This window comes from Neophocaena asiaeorientalis, unplaced genomic scaffold (genome assembly GCF_003031525.2).
Source record: "Neophocaena asiaeorientalis asiaeorientalis breed wild unplaced genomic scaffold, Neophocaena_asiaeorientalis_V1.1 scaffold204, whole genome shotgun sequence".
NCBI lineage: Eukaryota > Metazoa > Chordata > Mammalia > Artiodactyla > Phocoenidae > Neophocaena > Neophocaena asiaeorientalis.
The window spans coordinates 6,339,120-6,350,861 of NW_020173922.1; the positions used below are offsets into that span (position 1 = coordinate 6,339,120).

At 40.0% G+C, this 11,742-nt stretch overlaps 1 protein-coding gene across 2 annotated transcripts in view; it reads right to left on the reverse strand.

The window, feature by feature from the left end:
* DIAPH1 (diaphanous related formin 1) overlaps nt 1–11,736 on the reverse strand; it is a 93,637-nt gene extending 81,901 nt beyond the window's left edge. For both annotated transcript variants that reach the window (XM_024752446.1, XM_024752445.1), the window contains exon 1: nt 11,652–11,736. The gene's annotated coding sequence lies outside the window, so the exon portion shown is untranslated. The remainder of the gene's footprint in view (nt 1–11,651) is intronic.
* Between the last annotated feature and the right edge of the window lie 6 nt (nt 11,737–11,742).

The following is an 11,742-nucleotide window of genomic DNA, read 5'->3' on the forward strand; positions in this document are numbered from 1 at the left end:
ATTTACTCTTTTCCAGTAGTACTTTGCTTAAGGCAACACTCTGGCAGGGCACAGTCACAAAATTTAGGGATGACAATGCAATGTGAGAAAGAATAATGAACAGTTAGTGGAGTCTAAAAGCTAGCTTACCTAATTACATGACCTTGAGCAACTTAATACCTCTAGGCCTCAGTGGCCTTCTCATGTTAAGATGAGGAGGCTGAGTCAGATCATTTCTAGGGTCTCTTCAGGGACCCTTAAAGACAGTGCTTAGTTACTACTGCTCTTTTTGAGGGCAGCCCAATGCCTGCTGCTTGCTTGATAGGACATATCCTACAGAGACTTCTCACCACTTCTTCTTGTGGTTTCAATCACAGGAAACAGACGTCACCCACGGGCCTAGAAGTAAGTAACGAACAAGCCCTGGCGGATGCAAAGAGCTGCCAACTAAGGCCAACTCCCATCTTTTTAAAATACCAGAATCAAGAAATCACTAGAAACCTCTATGCCTGGGGAGCCTGACACACATCTTTCACAAAAACTAACAAAACTAAAAATATCTCTTTAGGCCCCGTGAAAGCATGATGAAATAATTTTAGAAAAACTACTTTGCTTCTACGGCCAAATGAAGGAATCAAAGGAACTCCATAGCTATGGACAGAAATATGTGACTTTGAGAAAAAACTAAGGCAATCCTACTGCCAGCAGCATTTTTTGTGGAGATCCAGACATATCCTGAGGACCTGAAGACTCATCTTGGTCTCCTTTATTTAATATTCTGTGTAAACCTTTCTGTAGCCATGAAAGACTGTGGTACTGATTCAAATAATATAGGAACTTAGCAATTATTCAATTTAAATGTATGTTATCAATCCCTAGAGCAGTGGGTCAAATACTGCTCTCATTTATAACGATAAAAGCTGGCAGCCCTGTGCTATGTAAAATAATGCAGATTTAAAATCCGATAGACATGTTCCTTCATTAAATATTGATACAAGACAAAACCTAAGACACTATCTCTAGAGAAAAATTAAAATCTTTTCTCAACAGAGTTCTTCTGGTCTGGTATAGTCATATCAGTGGTGCTCTTTGCCTCACAGTTACCTTGGTGAGAGGACTAATGTTTTCAAAACTGTCAATCTCCTACATTAGACCACAGAAATGGAGAGACTTGAAAGTAATCCCAAGACTCACAGTAAAACTAAAATACGTAACATGTTATTGCTAATATGAGCTAAACGCCACCACTCTTAGATACCTTACAAGCTAGATGGGAGATAAGACCCACCCTCCTCAAGAGATTTCGATATCATTCTGTCTTTCTCTCTCTGTCTCTTTATACATACATATATACACACACACACACACACACACACACAATATATATATATAGTGCATTCATGAAAGACTAAAGAACACTTCAAATAAGCATGCAATCAAAACCAATACTGCACTGTGCTAAAGTATGTTTAGAAGAAAATAACAGGTCCCAGAGATAGGCTCAGATTATTCCCACAATTTCCCACCTGAGCCCACAATTTGTTTTTTTCTTTGGCCGCACCGCATGGCATGCGGGATCCTAGTTCCCCAACCAGGGATTGAACCTGCGCCCCTTGCATTGGAAGTGTGAAGTCTTAACCACTGGACCTCCAGGGAAGTCTCTGAGCCCACAATTTGACTATACAGTGCTGAGATCCAGATGAAGACAGTCACATCTTTTAAAATCTAGAATGATCACTGAAAGTCTGAGAAGATGGATTATTACAATGGATAATGAATGGAAATCAAACAAACTTAACTACCTAAACTCCCATCTAGATAGCAGAAGTGATTTGCTGGAACCTTAACACTAATCTGTTCATGTTCTTCACCACCACACATTCACAAGGCCAAAAACTGCATCAACATGCATCATGACATGTTACAAAATGCAAATTTTTCCATTCTGCTTTCCGTGGGTTTCTACAGAAAGAGAACCTAAAAGCCCTTCCCAGGGATAAAATAATCTCTATGAAGTGGCTTTCTTAAATGATTCATCTCCCACTGATCCTCTTGACTGCTATAACCGGGCCATTTCTTTTTGCTACAGCCATACATTCAAACCTCTGAGCCTCTGTTCACATTGTTCCCCACCCCACGAAACCCCTTACCCCTCTCCTCTACCAATCCCTGGATTTACTTCCAGGGCCTATCATGTTCTTTCATGTTCCAGGGCCTTCATCTTCCATGAAGCTAACTAGCATTGCCCACAATTGTATTCTAGATCATTTATGTAGAATTTGGGACATTAGTATAGACCTTTGAAATCATTCATGCTAACTCTCTCATTTTACGAGGAAAGACCAAGAAAGAAGAGTGACTTGCCCAGAGTTCACACAGTTAATTAGTAGCAAAGTCAAACTAAGTAGCAACATATGGAAAGAATATTTCAGTAAGAGTGAGAGATGGGGGTTCTAGTCCTAGGTCTAGTTGTAAACTTGGACAGATCACTTCTCTAGGCCCACATTCCTTCATCTATAAAATAAAGGATTTGAATTAAATAACTTTCAGCATCCTTTTCACCTTCAGCATTCTATGATTCTGAAACAGGTCTTCTGACTCTCAGCTCAGTAATCTTTCCACATAATCCCTTAAATTCTCTGAATTTCTACAGCTTTTGAAGTCTATGCTCATGGCTTTTAAGCTTTTCCTACCTATTCTTCTACAGACACGGCTGAGATTACAATCTCTTAAAAAGCATGGACTGAACCTGATAGGTCAAACACATGGGCTCTTGATCTTCAGCCTTGTGGATCTAGGGTAGATTCACACAAACAAGAGAAACTCTATTCTCTACTCTTTGCCACCAATCATACAGAAAATCCTAGTTCCAGGTACCTGGACCTCTGTGGCAATGTCTTAATTATTAACCACAGGCAAATAACTGCCAGGTCTAAAGAATAAACTTCAGCAGTCCCCAGACTCAGGAGAGACCCTAGAGTTAGTAACCATTTGCAATCCTTATTTGTTTCAGGGCCAATCCTAAAATATAGAAAAGACAACTATGGAGCTGGTCTAGCAACAGCTTCCTCCTTCCTATACGTCACCACTACTTGCTGCTCGCAGCAATTTAAACAACTAAAATTCCTGCCAGGTGATGCTGTTAGAGCTGTTCTATTTACAAAGGAGATAAGGTTACATTAAAAAAATAATAATAATTTAGACAACTTCTTAATAACGTATGAGCCAGGGGAAAGGTAGATTTTGCATGCACTATAACAGCTACTTTTACATGCCTAAGAAAGGTTTAATTAAGATTCCTGCAATGGTCTCAAAGTCTAAATTATTAAATGCAAAACGCAGTTAGGCATTTAGCCACTGCACTTTGTTCATCTAGACCCAACACTTCTTTTCCCACTAACTGAACTGAAAAAGAGTCCAGTTTTAATAGACTGCAGTAGTCAAAGGGCTCTAAAGATATACCATCAAAATTTTCTATGAAATTCCTAACAGTGAATACCCTTTGATACAACAAGTGCAAAAACTGGACATTTGTAAACTGTCAATACAATGCAGTGAACAAGAAGATGGCTGTGTGTGTGTGTGTGTGTGTGTGTGTGTTTAAATTTAGCAGATCTAGGTTTGAATTCCAGTTCTATGACCTAAAGCATGTTGCTGATCTCACTGAGTTTCAGTTTAATTACCTAGAACGCAGGAATAACAATAGTACCTATTTTATATCTAGAGCTGTTCAGTGCAGCTCTAGGGCTATAGCAAGTATGCAACAAACAAGTGCTATTATTACTGTTACAGTTATTATTACTCCCTGTCCTTCCAGTCTGCAATGAAGTAATCTTCCTATTTATAAAGATGATGAGCACTCGTTAATATCTATAGATAGGAAGATTGGCAATATACAACCTGTAACACACTGAGTACAGGAAAACAAAAGGTTTCTAACACCACATAAGAGATGAAAATGCTTTCACTATAAATAGAATCTCAAAGGTCCCCAATCCCAAGAGTATCAGAAATGGTCTGTCTTGTCTACAGGTGAAAATTAATACCCCAAAGAGAACATGTGGAATATAACTGACATTTCCACAGTGATAGGAGAATTTAAGAGCTAAATCTATAAAACTTTTAGGAGAAAAATCTTAGTGACTATGATTTTAGCAAAGATTTTTGAAATATGATACAAAAAGCAAAAACAATTAATTGGATGGACTTCATCAAAATTAAACATTTTTGTTCTTCAAAATATACTGTTAAGAAAATGAAAAGGCAAGTCACAGGAGGAAGAAAACATCTGTAAAACATATCCAACAAAGGACTTGTATTTAGACAGTAATAAAAAAATTTTAAGTGGGCAAAATTTTTGAACAGACACTTCAAGGAAGATATACAGCAAATAAACACATGAAAAAATGCTCAACATCATTAAGGAAATGCAAATTAAAGCCACACTGAGATACCGTTTGTAGACTGGAAAAAAAATGCACAACCTAAAAGTTGAAAATTATGTTTTATTTAGAGGCCTTACTGAGGACTAAAGCACCGGATGGCAGCCTCTCAGATAGTTCTGAGGGACTACTCCAAAGATTTAAGAGAGGAGCCGGGATATACAGGAATTCTTGCTGGAAAAAAAAAAAACCCATGAAGTTGAACATCAAAAGATTACTGCTAATCACAAAAAAACAGACATCTCAAGTTAATGATTTTTAGTGCTTTTCTGTATATGGGAAGATGTAAGAGTCTGGGCTTACTGAAATCATTCCTTTGATATGCATCTTAACTACCTAAGGCCAGTATCCTGTTTTTCTCCATCCTGAATTCCCCTCAGGGTGCATAGTCTGGACAGCTACAGTGACTGATGGCTTGGTGGCTGGCAACCTGTTTTTCTCCTTCCTGCATTCCCCTCAGAGTGCACCAACAGGGACTCCTACAGTGGCTGATTACTTTATGGCCACAACATCCTTTGTTTACTGAAATGGCAAGCGACATTCTTTGTCCACTCACTACACACCCACTAGAATGGCTAAAATTTAAGACTGATCATACCAAGAGCTGACAAGGAACCAGAACCCATGTATTGCTTGTGAGAATGTAAAATGGTATAACCACTTTGGAAGCAGTTTGGCAACTTCTTTAAAAGTTAAACATAGCCCTACCATATAGCCTAGTCATTCCACTCCTAGGTATTTACAAAAGAGAGATGAAGGCATATGTCCAGACAAAAACTTGTACATGAATGTTCACAGCAAAACAAAAAAGAACCAAAACTGGAAACAATCCAAATGCCCATCAACAAGTAAATAAATAAATTACAGTAAGCCCATACAATGTAATATTACTCAGCAATAAAAAAGAAGGATCTATTAATATAGCTAACATACATTATGCTGAAGGAAGCCAAAAGAAAGGGTTCATATTGTGTGTAAGTCTATTTATATAAACTTCTAGAAAATACAAACTAATCTATAGTTACAGAAAGCAAATCGGCCGTTAGTTACCTGGGGATTGGGGCACAAGGAGGAATGAGAAGGAGAGAATACAATGGGGCAGGAAAAAACTGTTGAGGGTGATGGATATATTCGTTATCTTGCCTGTGGCAATGGGTTCACCAATTGTGCACTAAATATATGCAGTTTATTGTATGTTAATTATACACCAATAAAGATGTTTAAAGAAAAAAGATGTCCAAAGGATCTGTGGCAAAACAAACAGGTGAAGACCCCTGAATAAAGTATGAGCTACTCTAGGTGGAAAAAAAAAAAGCAACTGTGGGTTATCTTTTTACTTGATTTACTTTAATGTTAATTACTTAACATTAAAAAAAAAAAAAGGCAGCTATGTCTGAGATATAAGCCCACTACCTTGGTTTTCTGTGACCTTTAGGATCAAAGATGGTTTATAAAGCAACCTCTGTTGGATCCTTGAAGTATGCTAAGTCTTCAAAGAAAATGCAAATCCTATTGCTTTCAAACAGTACTATTCCTAAAACAGGGAATAAGTCACAGAATCAGAAATCCAGAAAAATAATCTAGGACACCATGAACGCTACCTGTATCTGCTACCTAACAAAATGACAAAGTAGCTACTGCCTAAAGACCACTTATAACCACAATCAAGGATGGAATTTCCCATCTTCCATATAACTGTGCTTCCATATAGGAATGCTGTGTTTCTCTTAATTCAGTTCTTTACGATTTTTCTCTTTTGTGTCCCCTTATCTGTTTCATCCCCCTTCTTGGAGGGAAGAAATTTAAGCAAATATTTAAAGGACCAATTGACACTCCCTAATTGTCACAGAGCCAAGCAACAGCGTCAATTTCTTCAATCTTTTCCCTTTCAGTCTCATAGCTTCTAGCTGTATCTCTTCCTTTTATATAATCCCTTTCCTCCAAGATCCTGAAATTTACTAAAGGAAATGTAGAATCCAAAATTTTATGCTTTTGCCTCATCAATTTATTTATCCAATTTCCAACCTACACCTGTAAGAAGGGATGCTACACTGAGCAGGTGTTTGGGCTTGATGACATTTAAAGTCCCTTCCAACTCTAAAATTTTAAGACTACCATTCACAGCAAGCTTTACTAATGAATGGAAGTAAGAATCTCAAAGTTGAAAGAACAATGATTCACCCAGAGTTATCCTGTAATCAGTGGTAAAATTCCTTAAAATACTGGTCTCAATTTCCCTTTTCCTACAGTAATTCTCTTACTTTCTTAAAAAAGGTTCTTTGATTAGAAAAACTGTTTGTTAAAAAAAAAAAAAGATAGGTAGAAAATAAGGTAAGATATGTTCATAGTGATTAAAATATTCTTTATTTTTCCATTTTAGCTTCAAGGTTTTAAGAAATTTTAGTATAAGCATCTTTTACTGCTCCTGATTCCCCAAAGGCCTGGCTATCCAAGGGACTAGAACCAGTCCTTATAGCAGCAGGGCAGTAGTAAAAACAAAGAGGGAGGGAATGATAAGACAGCTAGGCACAGGGAGAGGGTTGGCATTGTCTCATCTAACCTAAACAAGGGGCAAACACCCAATGCTGCTTTGCTGGTTAGCAAGAGATGAATTTTTTCCTACTGCTTTCAGACAAAAGTGATTGAGAATAGAAGGCTCAACATAATAAAGAAAAACACTTAAGATTTCTTTCAATATGGGGATGCTTTTTGTAGTCATGATTTCAGCTGAGACATAAAATGAGAGAAAACACCACCTGCATATACAAACTCTGTTTCTCTATAATACCTGATATTTCTTGTTAATAAACATGATTTTAAGCTGTTTTTCTAAATCATATGTGGTATAACCTTATCTTTTAAGCCTCTGTTACATTTCACTGAAAATATAACACTCTCCAAGAATAACGTGGCAATCCGTTTATAAAATACACTGAACACCCCAGGGGATAACAAAAGGTGATTTTATCACACAGGAAATAAAATTAGTCTATTCTGACCCATATGCCCATCAACAAAGTTAAATCGCTTCTCACTTATTACTATATTCTTAGCTTTTTAAATAAACAATTTACAGGTCATAAAAATTTCAACTCTTTTTATAAAACTATCCGAACATTTAACAACTCTCTCAAGGCAGAGATTTTAATTGAGGCATTCCCTCAGTTTCACCTCCTGTGAGGGAGGATTTCCTTTGAGACAAGTAAATGTAACATTATCCAGTGGATCCTTGTGCTGTCGCTTTAAAGACCAGGCAGGCAGAGGGCAAATTTTTAAGGTATCATTCTGTCATCTCAAACTCTCAATAACATTCCTGTAGGCTCCCCTCCCTCTTTCCAAACTAAGTAATCCCTGTGTTTATCAACTTCAAAAAACACAAATGACTTGTATAAAGTTCTATGCATACTCCTTGGTTTTCAGCGACCTTTTGGATCAAAATTAAAGCAGGTATCTGCATTCTTTCATAATCTCTACCTTTCCTAATATTTGTTTAAAATTCTACCTGGCATCCTTCATTTTGGATGAACAGGGGTCTACAACTAAATATACTTTCACTCTCACTTTGCTTTTATTTATTTGTTAGCATGAACAACTCCACTTCTTTCATAATCTCTACCTTTCCTAATATTTGTTTAAAATTCTACCTGGCATCCTTCATTTTGGATGAACAGGGGTCTACAACTAAATATACTTTCACTCTCACTTTGCTTTTATTTATTTGTTTAAAAAATAAATGTATTTATTTTTTATTTTTGGCTGTGTGGGGTGTTCGTTGCTGCGCACGGGCTTTCTCTAGTTGCGGCAAGTGGGGGCTACTCTTCATTGTGGTGCGAGGGCTTCTCATTGCGGTGGCTTCACAGGCTCTAGGCACACGGGCTCAGTAGTTGTGGCTCACAGGCTCTAGAGTGCAGGCTCAGTAGCTGTGGCACACGGGCTTAGTTGCCCCATGGCATGTGGGATCTTCCCGGACCAGGGCTCAAACCCGTGTCCCCTGCATTGGGGAGGCGGATTCTTAACCACTGCGCCACCAGGGAAGTCCCTCACTTTGCTTTTAGAAGGGCATGAAACTGCAACACAGCAATAATTTTACATAGGTATCCAAAACTAAACAAGATTTAAAAAATTACATATATTCTATTATTTCTAATCCCACACTAAAATTCACGTTTTACGAAGTTAGGCTCCTAGTTGAATCAAGATGCGATAGTCTTTCTTAAAATGGATCAGTTCTCGATTGTGTGAGAAGACATGGAGTCTGTAAAATGCAGGAATACTCTGCAGCTTCCTAACACCCTGGTTATACTTACTCCCCTTACACATATTTCAGGAATCAGTCTCTCTGACACCCACATTCATTACTGCTGAAAAGGCAGAAAACACTCTGTTCATTTAGCATTTTTATTTCCCTTCATCTTAAGGGCTTCCAAAAGGAACTGGTATAATGCTGGACAAGGGGATAAGCTCATGGTCCAGGAGACGACAGACTCAAGAAGAACCAAGGGGAATGGACCAGACAGCCTGGCTTCACCACACACATTAGCATCTCGAACAACCACATGTTTTAAAAAGATGAGCCCTACGACTGTTTAAACTTAGACTCCTTGTGTCCTTTCCACACTAGATGCCTTTAAGGGTAAAGAGCAGATCTTAGGCAATTTGTGAGCTCTGTGTTCTCATCAGTTGATCTGTAATTAGAACCTGCATCAGCTTGGAAAGGTATGTAGCAGCTAAAGGGATTAGTAACCCCTCGGGTGCAAACAAATACCTTCAGGCACACTAGGTCCAAACCAGTGCAGTTTTATAAAATGCATTCTTAATGTAGCTCCCGAGGACACACACTGTAGAAAAGATGGAGCAGGCGAAACAGCTTTGAGTTCACTTTTAGCCTGTAGTTCAAGAAAACTACACCATGGGTAACAAAAGCAAACCAGCAATCTCGCCCACTCTACCCACCGCCATATACATACACAGACACAAAGAGAAGTGGATTGCAATGCTCCTCCTAGGCTCTCATTTCCACAGAGTTCTTATATAAAGAGCAATGAGGAAGACAGAATATCCTGAAGCCTTGAGCTATGGTATAGTTGGCAATAAAGGGGTTAAGCAGCTCTACTTTCCTGGAAACTTTCCAATTCCTAGCCAGGAATGCAATTCTCCTCACTACCTGTGTGTGCTACATATTTTTTAAAAATTCAGCAGATTAAGAGTTAAGACCAACACCTCAGAAAGAAAAAGAGAACTTGGTTTAGCTGTACCCTCTCTAAAGCAAATACCAACGACTCTGAGCCAAATCCACTCAGCATACACAAGACTCCACGGACATGCCAAAAAACAGGTGAAAAGAAGTTGAATTTCCTCAGGTATCTCACCTTTCAGCCCCACACACTTAGTAGAATTTACAAATCTGTGAAACACGTAAGTGTTAAGATAAAACAAAAGCACATGTAAAATTCCATTTAGAACCTGAAAAACATTTACAAGTCACAGAGGTCACTATAAATCAGCAAAAACAGCTGGAATTTGGGTGAGGAAGGTCAAAGGGTAACCATGGAAACAAAAGCAAAACAAAATGATACATAAATAGAAGAAATATGGGCCTTAAAACTTAAGGCTTAGAAGGAAAGCTCCCTAACTAGAAGTTCATGCCTATCCTAAAGAAACATAAGGAAATATTGCTTTGGTCACCATAGGGGGAAAACTGTCACTACTATTAAACCTACATTTCTGGGGGAAAAAAGATGTTCACCAGATAAAAACACAGGCAGTGACTGACAGCCTACAGTCACAGGAAAGGACATCCAGAAGCACCTGTCTTGCTAGAAATAGGTAGGAAGAGATGAGTCACTATTTTAATTCTGTTTAGTGCTCTCCACATTCCAACCCTCTAGGTCCCAAAGCAACATTATCCTTTTTCATCACTTTCTCAGTTTTCTTCCCAGACTTGTGGAGTTGGGTCCGAACGCTAAGGGGTGGGGATAAGAGAAAAGAGAAAGAAAGAGGAAAAAGTTAGAAACCTTTTGGTTAGTAGAAAAAGATACTGGGGTGGCAGAGTAATTACCTGGGAGAGAAGACTACATTACAGTTACAACTAGCAAACGGTTATTAAGATCCAAAACTCCCTCTCTTGGACAGCGCCCCCTATCTTTCAAAGCTTCTACAGTAAAAAGCAAACAACTCCCTGGAGAGAGGAGTAAAAAAGAAGATGCAGTGTGTGCAAAGGTAATGAGATACCACAGTGTTACACGAATATCAATATTTTTTCAGATTGGAATTGGCACCTGATGAAAGTTAGACTCTTCTACAGGTTGGAAAAGGGTTGTCAGTAGCCTTGGGGCACAGGATGTGGCAGAAGAGCTGAAGAGATAGTTATCATGGGAATCGTACAAAAGGCAATTCCCTTAGGTACTCACAAACTTCTTGGCCTTTTAGTCTAACTTCCCCCCCATGGGGGAGGGTGATCACCGTCCTAAGAAGGGCATATTCATGAGAGAAGTTCGAACCCCTTGATAAGTGATAAGCAACAGGGCAAAGGGACAGGTTCTCTGGATAAGGAAATACTGGGAAGCCAAGTACCGTCATGCCCAATGACCAGAGTAACTGGGCAGGTACCCATTCCTGCAGCCGCAAGGACAAACGTCCAAGGGAGGAGGGAAGGCAGGGCCCAAGTCAGGTAACATTCCTGGGGGGAAGGATTATCAGGTGACACTGGGCTGAGGGCCCAGAGAGGAGACTGGGCGGGAGGAAAGTTAGCAGGTGAAAGAGATCAATCTTGGGCAAGGAAGTGACCTTTGGAGAAGCAAACAGGAGGATACCAAAAACAGGGGGAAGGGTAATAAGAGAAAATGGACCCCGAAAAGCATACAGGATCGAGATAGAGAAGGCGTGTTCGGGTAACTGAGAAAGAAGAAAGGAAGTGGGGCTGAAAGGGAAGAGATGGGGCCGAGACCGGCCAGGGCTACGGGGTCTAAGAGCAGAGCGTGCGGGCTGGGGGATGAGGAAGCCCCGAGGTTGCCGGGGCAAGAGCCAGTTGGGACTCCGGGGCTCCGGGAGGTCCCGGAGCAGTCGGAGGTTGGGCTTCGGAGCCCAGGACCGAGCAAAACGAGGAAGGGAAGCGCGGGGTCGGCTCCCTAGAGACTGGCGTGCACCCCTGGGGCTGGCTGCGGAGGTCTCCAGGGTCCGGAGGGCGGTTACGGGGCCAGGCTGAGGGAACCGGGTGGGAGGGACACTCACGAATTTCTTGGGTTTGCCGCCGTCGCCGCCCGCCGAAGGCAGCTCGTCCGGGCTCCGGCCCTTCTTCTTGTCCCGGGTCCCGCGGCCGGGC